We start from the raw sequence: 20153 nt of genomic DNA, 5'->3' as shown, positions 1-20153 counted from the left end.
GGGCATATATAGTCATGCATGTAATATCCTCTTCCTGAATGTATCCATTTATCATTAAATAATGTCCTTCTTTGTCTTTCTTGATGGCCTTTGTTTTAAAGTCTATTTTGTCTGATATAAGTGTTACAACTCCTGCTTTCGTGTCATTTCCATTTGTATGAAGTATCTTTTTCTATCCCCTCACTTTCAATTTATGTTTCCTTTGCCCTAAGGTAAGTCTCTTGTAGGGAGCATATTGTCAGCTTTTGTTTTTTATCCAATCTGCCATTCTGTGTATTTTTTTTTTTTGCAGCAGTTGACATTTAAGATAATTATTGATAAACATGTATTTATTGCCATTTTATATATTTATTTTTTATTTTTTTTATTTTCTTTTCCCACTGTACAGCAAGGGAATCAAGTTATCCTTACATGTATACATTGCAATTACAATTTTTCCCCCACCCTTTCTTCTGTTGCAACATGAGTATCTAGACATAGTTCTCAATGCTATTCAGCAGGATCTCCTTGTAAATCTATTCTAAGTTGTGTCTGATAAGCCCAAGCTCCCGATCCCTCCCACTCCCTCCCCCTCCCATCAGGCAGCCACAAGTCTTTTCTCCAAGTCCATGATTTTCTTTTCTGAGGAGATGTTCATTTGTGGTGGATATTAGATTCCAGTTATAAGTGATATCATATGGTATTTGTCTTTGTCTTTCTGGCTCATTTCACTCAGGATGAGATTCTCTAGTTCCATCCATGTTGCTGCAAATGGCATTATGTCATCCTTTTTTATGGCTGAGTAGTATTCCATTGTGTATATATACCACCTCTTCCGAATCCAATCCTCTGTCGATGGACATTTGGGTTGTGTCCATGTCCTGGCTATTGTGAATAGTGTTGCAATGAACATGCGGATGCATGTGTCTCTTTTAAGTAGAGCTTTGTCCGGATAGATGCCCAAGAGTGGGATTGCAGGGTCATATGGAAGTTCTATGTATAGATTTCTAAGGTATCTCCAAACTGTTCTCCATAGTGGCTGTACCAGTTTACATTCCCACCAGCAGTGCAGGAGGGTTCCCTTTTCTCCACAGCCCCTCCAGCACTTGTTATTTGTGGATTTATTAATGATGGCCATTCTGACTGGTGTGAGGTGATATCTCATGGTAGTTTTGATTTGCATTTCTCTTATAATCAGCGATGTTGAGCATTTTTTCATGTGTTTGTTGGCCATCTGTATATCTTCTTTGGAGAAATGTCTATTCAGGTCTTTTGCCCATTTTTCCATTGATTGATTGGTTTTTTTGGCTGTTGAGTTGTATAAGTTGCTTATATATTCTAGAGATTAAGCCCTTGTCCGTTGCATCATTTGAAACTATTTTCTCCCATTCTGTAAGTTGTCTTTTTGTTTTCTTTTTGGTTTCCTTTGCTGTGCAGAAGCTTTTCAGTTTGATGAGGTCCCATGGGTTTATTTTTGCTCTAATTTCTATTGCTTTGGGAGACTGACCTGAGAAAATATTCATGATGTTGATGTCAGAGAGTGTTTTGCCTATGTTTTCTTCTGGGAGTTTGATGGTGTCCTGTCGTATATTTAAGTCTTTCAGCCATTTGGAGTTTATTTTTGTGCATGGTGTGAGGGTGTGTTCTAGTTTCATTGCTTTGCATGCAGCTGTCCAGGTTTCCCAGCAATGCTTGCTGAATAGACTTTCCTTTTCCCATTTGATGTTCTTGCCTCCCTTGTCAAAGATTAATTGACCATAGGTGTCAGGGTTTATTTCCGGATTCTCTATTCTGTTCCATTGGTCTGTCTGTCTGTTTTGATACCAGTACCACACTGTTTTGATGACTGTGGCTTTGTAGTATTTCTTGAAGTCTGGGAGAGTTATGCCTCCTGCTTGGTTTTTGTTTCTCAGGATTGCTTTGGCGATTCTGGGTCTTTTGTTCTTCCATATAAATGTTTGGATTGTTTGTTCTAGTTCTGTGAAAAATGTCATGGGTAATTTGATAGGGATTGCATTGAATCTGTAGATTGCTTTGGGTAGGATGGCCATTTTCACAATATTGATTTTCCCAATCCAGGAACATGGAATATCTTTCCATTTCTTTACATCTTCTTTGATTTCTTTGATTAAAGTTTTATAGTTTTCGGCATATAGGTCCTTTACCTCCTTGGTCAGGTGTATTCCGAGGTATTTGATTTTGTGAGGTACAATTTTAAAAGGTATCGTATTTTTGTATTCCTTTTCTAATGTTTCATTGCTGGTATACAGAAATGCAACTGACTTCTGAATGTTAATCTCATATCCTGCTACTTTGCTGAATTTGTTGATCAGTTTAAGGAGTTTTTGGGTTGAGTCCTTAGGGTTTTCTAGGTATAGTATCATGTCATCTGCATACAGTGACAGTTTGATCTCTTCTCTTCCTATATGGATGCCTTTTATTTCTTTTGTTTGTCTAATTGCTGTGGCTAAGACTTCCAAAACGATGTTGAAGAGCAGTGGTGAGAGTGGGCATCCCTGTCTTGTTCCAGATTTGAGCAAGAAGGCTTTCAGTTTTTCCCCATTGAGGATTATATTTGCTGTGGGTTTATCATAAATGGCTTTGATTATATTCAGGAATGTCCCCTCTATACCCACTTTGGCGAAGGTCTTGATCATGAATGGATATTGAACTTTTATTGCCATTTTAAACCATGTTTTCCAGTTGACTCTATGTTTCTCCTTTGTGCCTTTTTTTTTTTTTTGTCAGATGATTTCCTTTTATTTTATGCTTGAGTTCTCTTCTTTTTAGTCTTTCTGAATTTTTTTTTTTTGGTATTTCATGAGGGCTTACTATTTATTTTTGGCATGGGGGCTACTTTGGGTTTGAATACTTGCTGTTCTTTCATAATTTTGTGCAGATTGTTATTATCTTGATAGGGTGCTGTGTGTACTTCCAGGGAGATGGAGCCAATAGGTGGAGATAGTAGCCAGTCCCTGGTTGCTGGCCCTTTGACAGTGGCAAAGGCCCATAGGAAGGTGGCACAGGCTGTTTTTAGTTGTGGGGCCCTCAGAAGTGGTAGTGTCCCTCAGGCAGGTGTAGGCAGCATCCAGAGCATTTGGTAGTGGCAGTGGCAGGGCATGTGCATTTCCAGGGGAGTAAGAAATAATGGGTTGTCCTCAGTTTCATCACCCTCCTCTGTGCTGATCTCTGAGGTGACTGGGGCCGCAGGTGGTGCCTGCTCACAAACCCCTAGTGGTGGTGGGCAACACCCACCTCTAGGGTCAATGATAACTGCAGTGGTTTGCCTCTGCCACCTGTACACCACACAAGAAGCACCCTGTCATGCTCAGCCAGCACAGGAGGTGCTGCCACCTGTAGCAGGTGCAAAAGGGGCTGTTTCCCATAGCCCACACAAGAGGGCCCTTGCCACCCAGAGCCCCACTCTCCAAGAGTCCACGTGTGCACAGAGAAAGGTATTCCTATGACAGTCCACCCCTCCTCCTCTTGCCATCCCCAACAATGGCACCTTGCTACTCCTGTGGGCCCGGACCTCCTTCTGGGTTCCCTTGCCTGTGGTGCTCCGCTCCCCAGTCCTTGGTACACCACTCCCTAGCTCACTTAGGCTGTCTCCACACAGCCAACCCTAGTCCTCTCCCTGCAACTGACCTCTGGAGTCTGAGTCTCAGTGTCCAGCCCCTGCCCAAGTGTCTCAGGCTGTGGTGTCCAGGGGTGGTGGTACCAATGGTCTTTGTGGCTTTCTCTCTCTGCTTTGCCCTCCTCAGTCAAGATGCTGTGCTCTTCTCTGTGGCTTTGAGGTCCTTCCATCTCAGCTGATCTCCCTGTCAGTTAGGTGGCTTCCCAGGGTGTGGATTCCTTTCCTCTTTCACAACTCCCTCTCAAGAGTGCTGGTCCCATCCTAATTCCTTTTTTTTCTCTCTCTCTCCCGTTTTTTCCTTCCTTTTGTTCTACCCAGTTATGTGGAGGGTTTCTTGCCCTTTTTGGAAGTTTAAGGTCTTCTGTCAGCATTCAGTAGATGTTCTGTGTGAATCATTCTACATGTAGTTTTGTTTTTTTTTTAATGTATTTGATGTATTTGTAGGAGAAGGTGAGTGCCACATCTTTTTCCTCCACCATCTTGATCTCCTGTCCCAGTGAGAAAATACTTAGGACAGGATTTCAAATGGAGTCTTGCATGGGAGCCAAACACACACATGTACATACATACATATATACCACAACCACCACCATTTCTATAAACTACTGAGACTAAAATGAGTAATACCTTGTCTCATGTTTTTGTCTTTCAGAGTAAACACTATGTCCATCTTGTTCATTAGTTGTATTTGTTAAAGGCTTTTATGACAATAAGATGTACTGTATCTCTTTTTAATAATATTAACAGTGCAAACCACTCCCTGATTAGAGGGAAGCATATGTTTTCATTCTGTATACTATAAGAATTAATAAGTAAAAATATACTTTAATACAGTCTTATCTTCTCCTCCCAAGAATGTGTAATTTTAATTGAAGCACAACCGAATAATATACATGCTGAGAAGAATGTATCCTTCTCAGGAGTATTCCTCTTCTTTAAAAACAATCTAATCAATGGAAATTTCAAGACTGATATATATTCTCCTGTTATACACATTTAAAAAAATTCTCATATTCTCTCCATGTTTACCATGCTTAGAGAGTTAAGAGTAAATGTTGATACAATTAACAGCCTCTTTTCTCTAGTTGCTATTTTTGTCTTCTTAAAGAATTGAAGCACAGAAAATATGAAGGTAAAGAAAGACTTGGATTTTGCAAATCAATATACTGAAAGAATGTAGGTCAGGTTGCTAGTCTTCTGAACGTGCTAAATGTCTCTCAAAATTACTTTTTAAAGGATCTGGGGCATGAGTTCTGTCCCTCTGTGGCTGCCCTGATAAAAGGTTATCAACTCTGAATCAAGATGGCTGACTGAACAAACGACTTTCTTCTTCTCCTTTCTCAAATCCCATAGAAATGACAGAAGAAATATAAAAATAAATCTATATCTGTTCTAGGAGGCCCACTGGGGGGTCCTAGACGAATGATCAGTTAGGAAATCTGGAAGATATTTTAGTAGGTGGAAACTGATAGACCACAAAAGCCCCTTAGAATAGAGAATATACAATACCCACGGACAAATGAAATGTGTTCCAGTAAGATTTTTTTCTAGTTTATCCTCAACAAAATTTGAGGCTAGAAAAAGGTGCATATTAGTAGCTTATTACAGAGCAGGAGGCTATTCTTAAAAGCATCTGTCTCCATCACTTGTTCTTAGTTAATAACTTGAGTGTAATCTTTGAAAGTTTTTTTGTTTGTTTGTTTTTTGCACAGGGAAATGGTTATTTGAGGTCTCAGCTCAGTTAATTGATAGCTAGTGTGATTAATGAGGTCAAGACTTTGAGTTGTGGAACTAGTCAACATTTGTCTATTTTTATCCATTAAACAGTTTGGCATGTGCTAGATATTGTGTGTAAATATAGGATCCAATATATTTCCTTAGACTGTAAGGATTAACCCAAATTATGTTTCAAGTTCCAGCTGCCAATTATCCTGTATGATGTTCATCATGTGAGTGAGAGTGGCTTGGCTTAGAATGGAATGTGTGTGCTCCACTTCATCTTAAAAGAACAGTGTCATTATGCAGAACTTCTGAGGGTGTATCAGCAGATGCAAGGAGGACCTCAGCCATGCATTTTTTAATCTGTATGTTCAAAGAGTTAAAAAGTCAGTTTTTGAAACATATTTTAACTAGTTTAAGATTCCAGAGACAACCTCAATATTGAAGAGAATAGTATGGTATGGCAGGACTAAGGGATCTGCTGTCTAGTTGATCAATAAATTAGTCAAGAATAAATTCATCTGGAATGTATAGACACAAAAGAATCAAGTTTCTTTCATAAAATGAGTAAATCCACCTTGGATTAAGTGCATTTCTGGTTTTTGCCAAGTTCAGATCTTGTATCATAAAAATAATAGGGTTGAACTTATTAAAAATAAGCAAGAAAAAAATAAAATCATCAAAAGGTATTATTTGGATAAATTTTACTTTTATTTCAAAGACAACAGTCTCTTTAAACTCTACATTTTTGGAATATATCTTTAGATTTGCTGTCAGAGCCTAGGGCGCATATCTATTTAAACATTCTCAGCAATAACACATTTTTCCTTTTTAGAGTGAATTTGATTCCTGGATATAGCAAAACATCATTTGGCTAAAAACCTGGTGAATAAGATGGTCAGTTAAACTGGGAATAATATTTTTGTTCAAAAAATGAGAGTGATTTTACATATGGCTTAAAAAATGATTCTAAAGGAAAGAATCGCTTAATAGCCACCTCTTTCTCATGATTGCTGATACTCTAGGCCTTCTAGTTGCCACTCACAAATTATGGTGGGGAGATGAAGAACACTCACATGTACCAGAGGACACAGTCATAACGATGCCTACATAATCAGGAGCTGGAAGAACTTGCAACATTATTATTCTATTACAGAATTACATGTATTCAAGAATTTTATGAATCCCGTCTTAGAGCTATGTGATATTTGAATAAAATCACGGAACTTAAATCACCTGAATCTCCCACCTCCATTCTCCCACTACTGTTTGTGAGGAGGAATCCATCATTCCAATGTTCTATCTGAAATTCAGGACCTAATCACTCTCTTTTCTCTCTCTCCCTCCCTGACCCCAACCATCCCTTTTACAGACAAATAACTTCACAGATATACACACATTTCTACCAACTGCCTTTTTTGTACATTACTTATGACTCATGAAGAAAGACCTAAGTGAGTTTTCTTTCATTCCTTATTGACCATTTCAGGGTTGATTTACCTCTTTTAAATTTAATCTCATTTGAAGATATTTAATATGGACTTTTCTTTAAAACAGCAGTTTTTAACCTATGGTCACTGTATTCCAGAAGGTCTGTTTGGGGAAGCAAATTATCTCTCTCTTTACAAGATATAGGAATAGAAAGAGTGTTGTTTCAATTTGGTCTTATTTATTCTAAATTTTTTTGTAAGAGCCTGCAAATCACATTCAGAATCTTTTCTTGTTTTGTGTTTCTAAAGATTTATCAAAATGCACATGTTCATATTTGTGTGCTTCATGATAAAATCTTTGGGCTCTAGGTGGCAGGTATCCTGACAGCTAATCCAGGATTTGGGTGCTATTCTTGGTATTCTTAAAAGCCTTTCCAAACTTACATAAATTTCATCATTTTAAAACTGAAATACTCTATTTGAAAATATTGCCTATATGAGAAAGGGTGATATCTTTCTAAGAGACTCTACTCAAGAGGGCTCCTCTCATCTAGGACCTTTTATGCAAAAGTTTTTCTGTAAAAATAGGTAAAGATCAAGGGAGGGAGGACAAGAGGTACAGTGTAGACACTCACTTGGCTACAAGCACCTAGCTCTCTAAGAGCTATTGCTAAGGGTTGTCTTTGTGATGGGAACATACTTAGCATGCGTAAATCTGGCTATACATCCTAGTGGGAGGGGATTTATGTGGGCAATTCCTTCTGTGCAACATTAGAAACATAGCCTATTATCCCCTGACTTTCCAATTCCTCCTTCTTTTTTCCTAATGAATGATTCATGTATTAATAACGGTAAAAATAATACTTTGCAATTATAGTATGCTCTTTTTATCTCCAGGGTGCTCAGTGGACATTAAGTACATAATCATTTTTTCATTCAGACTGTCCTGGGGGGTGGTTGGGAGGCTTGCCGCTGGGGATGCTAGCTTTATATTATCCTTTTTCTGCAAACACACATTTCTGTGCAAATGCCAATTTTCTGCATTCTTTAGGAGAAAGAAGGTAAGATGGTTCCTCTTTTCAAGGTACTAGAAAGCTGTCACAATTGTTCAAGACCATAAGCTCATTGAATTTTTAGGTTAACGGGAATGTCGGGCCGTTCTGTCCAGTCCCCATGCTGGCTGGCCCTCTAGCTAATGTGTAAATGCTAGAGTACCTGGAGCCTCAGTTCCAGGTCATATTTTTGCCCTGTGTGCAATCTCTGTTTTACTGATGTCATCTAATTCAACAGCTTTAAATGCCATCTCTAGGTGGATTATTCCCAAATTAATATTCTATAGTTCAGATTTTCCCTTAGACCCATTCAGATTCCTAATTCAAATCTCTTCTTGGACATGTGTTAGGCATCTCTGAACTTACATGCCTGATTCTGCACTCCCATTTCTGTATCTCTACACACACCCTTCATCTGTTCCTTCCCCAGTCTTTCACATCTTAGGAGAAGGTAATAACATCTGCCTAAACTTGGAGTCTCCTTACTCTTCCCTCCTCTTACTTCCCCTGCATTTTCTCCCTAACAAGTCCTATCAGGTCTACTCCTAGCACCCTTCCCACTGTGGTTTAAATCTTTTGCCTTGACCACTTCAGTCAGCTTCTAATTGGCCTGCTTGATCTATCCTCCCCCCATACCATCCGTTTCCACAAAGCCACAATAAATGATTGAAGCTTGAAAGTTTTCAACGTAACTCCTCTCTTAAGACCCCTCTCTGCATATACTCAATTCCCAATGAACACAGAAGAGCATGAGCTGGAGAGTATAGTCAATAATACATTACCTCTGTAAGTTGACCATTCCCCAATATATACAAATGTTTAATCACTGTATTGTACACCTGAAACTAATATCACATGCCAGTTATACAATTTAAAAAGAAGAGCATGAGGACTGCCAGGCCTTCCATGTCCCGGCCCCTGACCCTCTCTTATCTGACCTTCTGTTACCTGCCCCTTACTCACTGTGCTCAGCCACACCCACCACTTTTCTGTTTCTGAAATTAAAAATCTCAGTCATTCCTCAGAGTATATGCACCTTCTCTTCCTTTTACTTGGAATGCTCTACCTCCATGTCTTCATAAGGCTTCTCATATCCTCATTTTTAAAATCCCAAATATCACCTCAGAAAGACTTTCCCAGTGACCTCATCTAAAGTAGCCTCATTTCCCCCACATACTCTTTCTCATATAAACCTATTTGTTTCCTTCATTTTGATGATTTCTCTTTAAAATTATATGTATTCTCTGCCTCCCCTCAAATCCCCATAGGCCCTGGGAACTTTCTTAACTTTTGTGTCTTTTTCTTCCTATTTATCTTCTCAATTTAAAGCTTTTGGTACGTGATCAACAAATAATTAGGTAAATAATATTTAAGGAATTAGTGTATATGATGGTGAAAATGCTTTATATTCTAATACAAGAGACTGAGCTCATTTGATTTGTTCTCTAAAAATATCTTTATGTGGAGTGTGCTTGGAAATGTTGGGTAGGCCTAGAGGCTTGGAGAACAATTGAAGTCTATTTTAATTATCCTGGTAGCAAGTTGGAAGGACTCGGGTTAAGGCAACATCAATAGGCACAAAAAGGAGACGGAAGAAAAAGGAATTAGAATTCATAGGATCTGAGGACAAGATGGAAGAGGGGCAGGGATAAAGCCCAGGTTTCTAACCACAGTGGCTTGAGTGGATGATGATATTATTGATTTAGTTTGAAAATCAGGTAAAGGTCTAAATTTAAGATTTATAAAATTTGGGAAAAGTCTGACTACATTAAGGTCATCTTCCATTCCTTTGAACTGACTCCCTTCCACTGGGCTCCTAGTAACTATATCATTTATATAACTTGGTCCCTTAGCCATAGCCCAGTGGTTCTGGAGTGGTCTCCTGATCCAGTTTGAGCCAGGAAGACTCTTTTCCCCTGGAATGTGCATTTGGAGCCAATTGATACCTAGTCAGTTTGTGGATCTGGCTAGAATTGAGGTAGCATAAATTATTAAATGTTGGGGCTGTTCCCCTTCTAATAGCAACAGAGAAAGTCAGTTTGTATACCAAGAGAGTGAAAGTCAGGTACACAGAAACAGATAAGACACTGAGGAAGAAAGAGGGCTGCCTACATTTCTGAGGCCTGTTCAGTTTCTGCATAAAGTACTCCAGAAAACTAGCTGCCTTTGACTTCCTAGAGGTACTCCAGAACCCAGCAAATCCAGTAATCTTCCAACAAATTTCCCACTTTCCAAGTAATTTGTTTTCCAGAACACACATTCATAGAAAAATAGATGTGTACATATGATTTATACATAAATGATAAAAATTACAATCAGAGAATTTATCTTATTACTCTTGTAAATAACTTATATAATTCACTCTTCTTGCCTAAGTACTTCAAATCAATAAATACTGAGACAATATGCCCCTCCCCCCAAACTTGATAGGTACCAAGGAGAATTCAAAAATTGTATATAACATTTGGTCCCTGCTACAAAATGTATTAGAAACTCTTTGACACCTGAAAAGTTAAACCCTGTAAATTTAATGATGATATAATACTGAAGATGTCGCAAGGCAGTGGTATACATGATTAATTATCAGATGGTCCAGACAACAATATCTTTGAGTTCAGAGGCTGAGGAGAGCTGGGGGCTGGGTAGACAAGTAAACTTCAATAAGGATTGAGGACAGGGGTTGGAGCCTGAAGAATGGTTAGAGTTTGCACAGCTGGACAGGAATGAGAAAGGAGTGAGACTTCCTCCACTGGGAGGCCTTCCATGGTCCAAAGTAGGGGAACTTTAGATCCCAGAAGCCCAACAATCTAGATCTGAGAAGAAAGCTAGAAGAGTAAAAGTGACAACAATGAATGCTCTAGTCTGCAGAAAATAATTCAGGGGAGAAAATGCCCTTGGGCTCCCCAAAGAAAGGACCAGCTTCATATGACCTGTTTTTCATTTGCCTGCCTTTAAATTCACTTTGGCTAACAGAGTCCTTAATCCAATGCCAGTGACTGGTGGCAGCTCTCAGGCAAATTACCAGATCCCAGAAATTTTGCTTCTGTTGTTTCCATATGATCTAGTCGTGCAAGAAAACTCCCCAAGAGAGGAGTGTGAACATTGGGAAGTGTGCTGTCCTCTCTGTATGCAGGACTGAACAGCTTGGAGAACAGGAAGGAATGAGCCAGGGACTTGGCAGTTCAGCCCCAGCAAGGGTAAACGGACTAGGAATGTGAGCCATGTGGAGTACATCAGGGCCAAGATGGCTAAATCTGTGCTGGCCGGTGTCTGACCCTGAAAGAAGGAAACCATAAGCTGAAGCCCAGCTCAGCTCCCAGACACATGTGTAAGCAATACCACCCCCAACCTGCTCCTGGACACACAGGGTCAGTGTTCTCCCTAACAGAATGCAGATGGGGGAGTCTGCATTTGCCCAGCCAGGACATACCAGCTTGGGCCTCAGCTTCCTCTTTTGAAACAGCAACACATTTCATAATGAATCTTTTAAGATACCAATTGTAAATACAAACAAACCCCAAATCCTGATCTGCTGCTGGAAGCTAGCATGATTAAAACAAAAGAGAAAGAATAAACTCAAGCCTTCAAGATAGGTATTCCAATTTCTACTCCCTAAGTATAATGTAATAGTCATCTGTTTTGGGGATTTTTTGTTGTTGTTTTGTTTAAAAAATTTTTTTCTTCACATACTTTCAGAGAAAAAATTCTGACCCTTAGGTGCATTTATTCAAACCAACTTCTAATATGAAAAGATCTGATTTGTCAGCATTTTTTTCCCCTTTTAGATACTTGGGTCATATTTTATAGGCACTTAAGCTACACAATCACAGACTGTCCATGTCTTGTCCAGACATTAGCACCACTATTTCCATATGAATCTAGGTCAAGGCAATAGCAAAATGTTAAAAACCTGGCACGCCAGGAAAAAAGAGAAAGCATCAGAGCTGAGACTCTGCTCCTGGCAGAGCTCCCCAGTGTCACATCAGAAAAGTTTGAAGTGACCCCACAGAGTCAGTCCTCCCTATGATAGGGGTGGCATTTAAAAATCACATGGACAATTGAAAAGTCCAAATTCAAATCAAGTTCCACTCTTCCAAATGCCATGAGTCTTTTTCTTCTCCTCTTTATACCTATTTACACATTAAGGGGAAAATTAAATAAAGAAAGAGAGACTCAAGCAAAGCTTGTTAGCACATAAAAATCAATGGAGCTGCTAAGTCTATTCTATACAATGAAAAATTAATACATCTAATTAATTTTGAACTTTAATTAATGTTTGTAAAGCACTTTGAGGTTCTCGGATGAAAGATGGCCTAAGTATATTTGGGTATCATTTTATGATGTCATTCTGGCACTTTGAGCTAAGGTGTCACACAGTAATATTATTAACACAAATAATAGAGCCACTTTCAACAAAAAAAAAAGTCTCAGAGTAGGGTAATTTACATTTCTACATATCAGTTTACATTCTACAGAATACAGTAGTTGTGGAGTGGCTAGAAAGCTGGGAACACTCTGCAATACCCAAATGGGAGCAAACTTATAATATCCAGGTACCTTTGAAATAATGGGAAAATTGTTGGCATATGAGTTATTCCAGATTAATTACTAGCTAATCCCATTATATATTCTCTTCCAGGTAAACACAATTACTCATTCTTTTTCATAATGCCCACTCTTTCCTACCTGTGTGCCTTTGCTCTGCTTTTTGCCTGCATCAGGAGTGACCTTGTTCCAATCTTCCCTTATCTAAGCCTTGTCCATTCATCAATGTCCATCTGAAGTGTCACCCTGCTATGAAGTACCTCCCGATCTCCAATGTTACACTTCTTTTTTTGAAATCCCTTAACTCTACATTAAGGCCAGTTCTTTATTTTGTCAGTCAGGATGGTCATGCTTATTCTGCGGTGACACCTCAAAATCTTTGTGACTTAAAACAATGTTTGTTTTTCATTTATGGCAGATCAATAAGGAAGATGGAATAACATGTTTAAGGTAGAAGCTAATGTTGATGCAAATCTTGCCCTGATTAGTATTAGGTCTTTCGAGAATATTCTGCATTGACCAAATACGAGGAATGAAACCAAAATACAGATTCTGCAAGTTTAATTTCTCTGAGCTTAGAACAGGAAGTTTTTTTTTTTTTGGTTTTTTCTTTATGCTTTAAAGATTCTCCACTTTTCTCCTTCTTTTTTCTTCCCCTTTATTTTCTTTTCTATTTAATGATAACAACAAAAGATAAGTTACCTCAAAAAGTAAATAAAACTTTATTTGGAAATTACTTTTTTTCTCACTAAAACTTTTATATATAGAAGTATACCTTAGGAAGTCAACATATAAAACTAGCACCCTCTCTTAGTGGACTGAAATACAGAAGTGGCAAATGTATGCTTTGTATGTTTGTCTTGGTTTTTCAAATTTGCATTTCAGCGATTTAAAAAAATAATTATCTGTAACATTTGATCATCGAACACTATTATGTGAAAAACAGAAATGGACAAAGAAGGAAATTAATCACATGTGATCCTACCATGGAGTGATACTTTCTCCCTGGTGCCTTTGCATGGCCCTTTCTCTGTGTGCACCCATCCTGGGTATATTCCTTTTTAAACACACCAGTCCTAATGGATTAGAGCCCCACCCTGTGGGCTTATTTTAACCACCTCTTTGAAGGTCTATCTCAAATATGGTTACATTCCAAAGTACCAGGATTTAGGGCTTCAGCATAGGAATTTGGGGGGGAAACACAATTTGGTGGATAACAACAGTCTACCCCACTTCCAAAATAACTGAATAATGTTAATATTTTACATAGCATATATAATATAAAATTGATTTTTTTTTTTTTTAGTTTCTGTCTGATTTCAGGGACTCCTTTTTATGGAATTTGTGCCTGCCTTCCCTCCGTCTTCTCCTTTCTTTTTCTCCTCCTCCTCCTCCATCTCCTCCTCTCTTTCTCTCTCTCCACCGACTTCCTCTCTCTTTCTATAAAATCTAAATTAAAAAACAACAACAGCAAGGATAGGAAGCACATAGGATGACACCTTCCATCCTACAGGTATGAAGACATAGAAGCACAGAGATCCATAGAGATTCTAAGTAACTTACCCAGGCTGGCATGAGAAGCCTCTAAAAGAATAGGGAAACCATAAGAGGGTGGCAAGCAAGCATGACATGCAACACACTATAGCTTTGGGGATCCTAAATGCAAATACAGGTCTCATTTCCCAGACCATATTAGCCTCAATCACAATAACATGATTATTGACATTTCTGGAACCCAGATCCATACATCTGAATCAAGGAGCACTGGAGGTTTCTCCTGAGTGCTCTTCAGTTACAATCATTCTCATGCTCTTCTCTTAGAGTCTTTGTCTTGTACTACCTCAAAGCCTCCTCCAAAAGATGCTCAGTTCTCTTTGCTGTTATCCCTTTGCAAGACTATACACAATGTCCCTGTTACTCAAGTATCAGTTTGAGGGCACTCATAAGCTTCTTAATATTGGGGAACTCCTCTTTTCTGCTCAGGTAGGCATCACAAGTGAGAGGAAATACATAGACTTTCCCTAACCATACTGTTAGACCACAAAGAGAAGTGCTGGAGGTCTCAGATTCATACAGATAACAATTTGTCATTTGACTAGCTCTTGATAACCACCACTACCCTTGTAACAAAGTTTCTAGAAGTTTGGACCCAATGACCAAAGATTTATGTAACACTGTAAAACACCAGAATCAAAATAAATTATGTTTTATAACCAGCTGCTTTCCATTTTGCAAGTTGAAATAGTCTAATTTTTTTCCTTCATGTAGATTCCTTCGGTTGTACTGCTAGAGAAGCCGGGTATTGGGGGCAGATAATCAGCCCCTAAATTCCCACTATCTTGGTGCCAAGAGTTGTAGTTGCATGTTGTTATTGTTCTCTGTAGATACTATTAGGGTCTATGAAAGCATACTAAAAACATGTCTACGTAAAACTGCATCTGCAATAGCATGATGTTTAGGATGTCACTGAAATGTCTCTATACAAAGCCATTTATGGGTCATAACTGGATCCAGTACATGGATAAGTACATTTATCCTGAAATGTAGCAATCCTACATCATATCCAAGGAAGGTGGCAAAACACCCCCAAAACACAGTGTGTTAAAACTTAACTTCAAATACGCTAAGCAGTCAAGTTATTTATCCAGGAATTAATGTACAGAACTTGTGAAAGATGTACTACTCATTAAGAGTGTTTGGTTAAACATCATTAATATGATCTCAAAGTGCTATCATAATGTGGATTTCCTACTGGCATTTTAACTGCATTCAAAACTTCACTCAACTACTTGTTATCCCCTGTGATTCAGTCTGAAGCCGCCACCATCTATAAATGTGCTCTTTGGCTTCAGTCATAGTCTCTTCTCCATGTGTCTGATCCAGCCTCTAGAGTAAAGCTACCTTGTTCAGAGTATGTGCTTAATTATATGTATAGAATAAATAAACATGAATGCAAGAGAAAAGCTAGGTTCAAAATAACATTATACCTTTCTATCTTGGAATACAATAGATGTAAAGATATGATACTGGCCAGCTAAGAGTATAAAGATGGGGTTTCAATCTACCCAACTCCCACTAGAGTTAAAAAGGCATCTTAGTTCCTAATTTTATCTTCAGTTAAAGGTGATGAATTGAGATGGACTGGACTCCCCCAAAAGTCACATCCTTCACTTAGTTCTAAGGTACATCTGAGCTGCTGTGGGTGGGGCTGGAGGCTGGAGGGGTAAGGCCGGGTGATGGGGGACAATGCAGAGGCGGGTCTCTTCCACCTTTTCTTTCCACCTTGAGCCCTGGAGAGAAGGCTGTCAGCATAGGTGTTATGAACCCTTTGATTCATAGCTTTCTCATCTGACTGCACAATACTTTGGTGCTTTAATAAGACTCAGTTGAAAAGAGACTTCCTTCTTTTCACAAATTGAAAGAGAAAATCTGTTTGGATATTTTTAAGGGAAAAGGAAAAACTTCTGGGTTTTCTTACTTTTTTAAAAAATCTTTTAAAGTTTTTCTGTCTCTTAGCAGCTCTCCACTTTGTATGTTTGTGTCAACTAACTGAATCTTTGGGGAATTAAATAAGGGAAATAATGAGAAAATATTTACATTTTAGATTCTTGGGCTTGAAGTTCCAAGTGGAACCCCACTCAGCAGACAATTTTCAGCATCTGATTTTCTTAAGTTAGTAATTGTAGAGATAAGATATCATTATCTTTATGCTGTTAGAGAAATCTCACCAAATTCTTACAAATTTTTATGGATTTTTTAATCTTTGCTTATTTATGGAGGTATAATTTAAATGTAATAAAAGGCACCGATATTAATTCTTCAATTCTATGGATCCTGACAATTTTGTAAACCCACAGAACTATCATCGAAAACAAGATACAAAACATTTCTATCACTACAAAAAGGGACCTTCCCAACCCTTCCTAGTCAATTTTGCTTATCCCTAAGAGAGACTTTCTTATTGCTGTCAGCTTGGAGTAGTTTCACCTGCTCATTAAAGTGTAATATATCACATAATCATCTATATTTGTCTTGTTCTCAATATAATGTTTTAGAGATCTATCCATCTTGTTGTAACCATCTAGTTGTATCAACTATTAATCAATAGTTCATTTTCATTGCTAAGTAGTATTCTATTGTAGGAATGTACCATAGTTCATCTAGTTCTTCTATTGAAAGGGTGGTTTGCTTAGGTTTTGGCAGTTATGAATAAGGCTGATGTCAGTATTCTTACATAAGCCTTTTTTCGTGAACACATGTCTATAATTCTTTGAGTAAATACCTGCAAGAAAAATTGGTGAATCATAAGGAATGTGTATATTTAACTTTTTTAAAAAAATGACCATTTTTCAAAGTGGTATTACTTTATGCTTCTGTCAACAATGTACAAGCATTCCAGTTCCTCCACATCCTCACTAATTTTTGGTATAGACAGTATTTTTTACTCCAAAAAATCTCTCTCAGAAGTTATAAAATTATGCTATTATATTTTTAATTTATACTTTTTGGATGATTAATGATACTGAGCAACAGTTCTATGTGTTAATCGCTTGTGCATTTTCTTTTGTAAAGTGTTGAAGTTGTTTACCCATTCTAAAAATAAGGTGATTTTATATTTTTATTGTTTATTTATAGGAGTTTTATACATTCTGAATAAGATGACCTCTGAGATACACATATTGGGAAAACAGTTCCAAGTCTGTGGCTTGTATTTCATTTTCTTAATGGTCTATATATTGATTTACACAAAGGTTTTAATTTTAATAATGTTCAATCTATAACATTTATGGTTATTGTTTGTTGTGTCATATTTAATATTATTTGGCTAACCCAACATCTGAACATATTCTACAGTTGGCTTTTTGAGGCTTTATAATCTTAACATTTGTATTTGGAACTATATATCTCAATTTAATTTTTGTGTATGGATGAGATAAGGGTCTAGTTTCTATTTGTATCCTTATACATATATGCTGCTGTTCCACTACAATTTCTTCTGATAGTTTCTTTCCTATATTTAAGATTTTATTTTGAGATAACTATAGATTTATATAATTATAGATTCACACATGAAATAATAGAAAGTGATCCCATATACCCTTTGCCCTACTTCCCCTAATGGTAATATCTTGCAAAGCTGCAGTGTAACATCACAACCAGGATACTAACATGCGACAATCAAAATTCAGAACATTTCCATCTTCATAGGATCCCTCGTGTTGCCCTTTTAGAGACACGCTCACTTTCACCCAACATACTTGGCCCTGGCAACAACTGATCTGTTCTCCATTTCTACAAATGTGTCATAAATGAAGTCATACAGCTTATTTATTTATTTATTTGCTTTTCCAGGCCACATCTGTGGCATAAGGAAGTTCCCAGGCTAGGAATCGAATCAGATCTTCAGCTGTGGTCCTAGTCCACAGCCACAGCAACGCAGGATCTGAGCCTTGTCTGTGACATAAACCACAGCTCACGGCAAGGCCAGATCCTTAACCCACTGAGTGAGGCCAGGGATCAAACTTGCATCCCCATGGATACTAGTCAGATTTGTAACCCTCTGAACTTCAATGGGAACTTCCAAGTCATACAATTTATAGCCTTGAGATTGTCTTTTTCACTGTTATTCTCTGCAGATTCATTCAAGTTCAACCATAACTTCCATCAGAGGTTCTGCTCTGAATACCCCATCTCTAATGTCCTCTTTGAGATCTTTTGTTAAATAATGTCAAAAACAATTTCTTACTAATGACATATTTCAGCCCTTCCTATGCTCTTCTTGAAATTTTTTTCCCCAGATTTCCATCTAGCTGACTACTACTTCTCAGTACAAATGTAGGAGAAAGCTTTCTTTGCCTTCTTTTTTAAAAGAGATTCCCAACCCCCACACCTGCCACTCTTCATCCCATTAACTGATACGTTTTCTTTGTAGCACTCATTGAAATATGAAACTATTTATCTGTGAATTTTTTTTCTGTTTTCCCCATCAGAATGTAATATTGATAGAACAGAGTCCTTTTCTTCCTTGGGCATCAGGACTTAAAATAGTCTTAAGTCTTCTTATAGACTCAAAAAGTCAAAACTTGAAGACATGTTAGTAAATAAATCAAGAGAAAATTTATGTATGAGTATTTTTACTTTCTTTCAAATAAATGATGGAGTTACATGAGTTCAAAGGCTTTTCTGACCTGAAGTCTGATGATAAACAGTCAGAGTCAAAGAACCTTAGAATCTAGAGTGATGGTATTCAACTCTAAAATCTGCCTGAGGGAGTCAGAAACTGGTTTCAACATTTATCACAATTTGATAATATCTTGAGTCACAGCGAAATGTGTATAATCCCAAATGCAGATATTCGAGAAATATGAAATGACTCCAAGAGCCATATTAAACCTTTGATAAGTAATTTATATAATTCCTTACATATAGAGAATTGGGTCTAATGAGGGTATACTGTCCAGTTGAGCAAACTGGCAAAGTGTCTAACCAGTATTGAAGTCACTTTGAGATTATGATCATTTATTTTCCATGAAGTTTCCTTTTTGATTCCTCTCCTTAAATATGAAAACAGATGAATTTTGATTTAAAAAATATAATTACAAAATGACATTATAAGTGAGGATAATCATTTTTCAGTCTAGAGGCTGAGAGTGCTAGGCAACTCCAAGGCTGTCAACTTTTCTGCTTCTCAGTTTACCAGCCTCCAACAAGGGACAATTTGTTATCTTAATTAAGAGGAAGAATGAGTGTGGCACTGCCAAAATTGACCATCAATAGTAGATTTTTTTTTTTTTTTTTTTTGTTGTTGTTGTTGTTGTTGTTGCTATTTCTTGGGCTGCTCCCGCGGCATATGGAGGTTCCCACGCTAGGGGTTGAATCGGAGCTGTAGCCACCGGCCTACGCCAGAGCCACAGCAACGCGGGATCCGAGCCGCGTCTGCAACCTACACCACAGCTCACGGCAACGCCGGATCGTTAACCCACTGAGCAAGGCCAGGGATCGAACCCGCGACCTCATGGTTCCTAGTTGATTCGTTAACCACTGCGCCACGACGGGAACTCCAATAGTAGATTTTAAGCTGAGCAACCTAACCAGCATTACACTGGAGTATCATGTCACCTTTAACCTCCAGATAAAGAAATATGGTCTTAAGAGCACCTCTAGATCCCTGGGAAGTTTTTAACTGGTAATACCTCAGATGTGGCAGGACCAGATAATACCTTTGTCCTCAACTACCTCATTATAGTGATCACCAAGAAGTTTTATCTGATGTATATTCCTTGAATTCCAATTTCCTTATTTGAGAAATGTAGCTCTCAAGTATTAGCCCCTTTCCACACTTAATCCATATTGCAGAATTCCCACAACAGCCATGGAAAACCCTGATTTTCAACTGCAAACTTCAGGCATGCATAAGAATTCCAGGAATTTCTGCTGCATTAACTCTAGGGATCTCTTAAAAATAAAAAAGCACTAAGAGAAAAGAGGAAAATGTAGGATATCTATACAGTCATTTCCTGTGAAGAGGAAGAGTGAGGAGGAGGAAGGGAAAAAGGGAAGGAGAAGAAAGCCACTTAGAAAGACACTTGGGACTTAAAGGGCCATCTGCTCTTTGAGAGTTCCTATCCTCTCTTTTACTATCTTCTAAGATCAACAGGATTAAAGCCTTATTTGTATCTCTCCTCTTTCAAGTGTCCTTGCCTCCTTCCAAACTTAGTCAATGTTTATGTGGTCCCGAATACTCTTTATTATTATCAAAATTTTCTATTATTTAACACTCATAACATTTCT

At 38.0% G+C, this 20153-nt stretch overlaps 1 long non-coding RNA gene across 2 annotated transcripts in view; it reads right to left on the bottom strand.

The window, feature by feature from the left end:
- The window catches only part of LOC110260009 (uncharacterized), an 822333-nt gene that overhangs the window by 12067 nt on the left and 790113 nt on the right, over positions 1 to 20153 (bottom strand). Inside the window, exon 8 of one of the 2 annotated variants that reach the window (XR_014841891.1) lies at positions 7015 to 11093. The exons of the other annotated variant lie outside the window; for it this stretch is intronic. This is a non-coding gene — a long non-coding RNA (uncharacterized LOC110260009). Of the gene's footprint in view, positions 1 to 7014; positions 11094 to 20153 lie in introns of those variants that run through there. 2 annotated transcript variants of the gene reach the window in all.

Source organism: Sus scrofa, chromosome 3 (assembly GCF_054392235.1).
Source record: "Sus scrofa isolate SSC_HxYL_T2T_F1_AM1 chromosome 3, Sscrofa_HxYL_maternal_Yorkshire_Landrace_v2.0, whole genome shotgun sequence".
NCBI lineage: Eukaryota > Metazoa > Chordata > Mammalia > Artiodactyla > Suidae > Sus > Sus scrofa.
Note: the sequence above shows the minus strand (reverse complement) of the source record. Positions and strands in the feature narration are given on the sequence as shown.